The sequence below is a fragment of the Physeter macrocephalus genome, chromosome 16 (genome assembly GCF_002837175.3).
Source record: "Physeter macrocephalus isolate SW-GA chromosome 16, ASM283717v5, whole genome shotgun sequence".
NCBI lineage: Eukaryota > Metazoa > Chordata > Mammalia > Artiodactyla > Physeteridae > Physeter > Physeter macrocephalus.
This window is the reverse complement of record NC_041229.1, coordinates 101,062,005-101,063,182: the sequence shown is the minus strand read 5'-3', so window position 1 is coordinate 101,063,182 and position 1,178 is coordinate 101,062,005.

The window sequence follows — 1,178 nt, the reverse complement described above, 5'->3', positions numbered from 1 at the left end:
TCTAATTTCATTCTTTTACGTGGAGCTGTCCAGTTTTCCCAGCACCATTATTGAAGAGATTGTCTTCCCTCCATTGTATAGTCTTGCTTCCTTTGTCATAGGTTAAGTGTTTTGACTATAGATTGACTCTGAAAGTTGGAGATCAATAGCTCGTGTTTGCATTACTGTCCTTCCATCTCCAAGTCTTGGGCTCTCTTTGTCCTAAATGATTCAGCACCTCCTTCCATTCTTATACTGTAACTCAAATATTTTTGGAAAGAACTAAGATATAAGTCATAAATAAAATTCTGTTTGTTCTATTAATGTGTTACTAACCCTATGCTTTAAATTTGTCAATATCAATATCTTTTTATCTATCATCTTCTCATCCTAGACTGTAGTTCTTCTGGGGCAGCGATTATGTCTGGCACCCCCTCCCTCTTTGTCACAGGCTTTTAGCCAAGCAGTTTATTAATAACATTTGTGCCGTGGCTGATAAAGGAGGATGAGGAGCATGGTGATAGCAGGGTTTGAATCTCAGCCCTTTTCTAATGGGATAAATGAGACACTCCTTTGGCTGGGAATTTACAGACTAGGCTGAAGGGACTTCTCTCAGAGAGGCATCATTTCTTACTGCCCTTCCCAGGGGTAGATGAAATTAAGCAGGTGTCCTCCAGGCCAGCTTCTGCCGTCCACTCCAGTCCAGAGGTACAGGACGCGGTTACAGCTCTCTGGCCACAATCCGGCACTGTTCCCTTAAGGATCCCCTGGTAGAGGATTTACGATTATACTGTTGGCCACTGGTGGGAGCTTTCTCCATCCGCGGCCGCTCTGATACAGATAAGATCACGCTCTGTGTAGAGTTCTGTAACTTCCTCTTCTCACTCAGTAATGCAGCTTGGACCCCATTCTGTGTCAGTGCACGTATAGCAATTGGTGGTTATTTAGATTGTTTACAACTCTTGGCAATTGTAAACGTAATTGAGATGATCATTATGGTCCCTACTTTGCTTGGATTGGAGCTGCTTATAACCCACTCTTCGCCTGCCTGTAGGAGAGACGTAGTCCCCTTCTCACAAGGAGAACTGGCTGTGAAATTGGGCAGTGGATTATGGGGTATGTGAAGCTATGCACCCCTCCTTGGCTCCCTCAGGATCTGGCTGCTTGCAGGCTCTGGACGCACAGAGCCTCATCTCTGC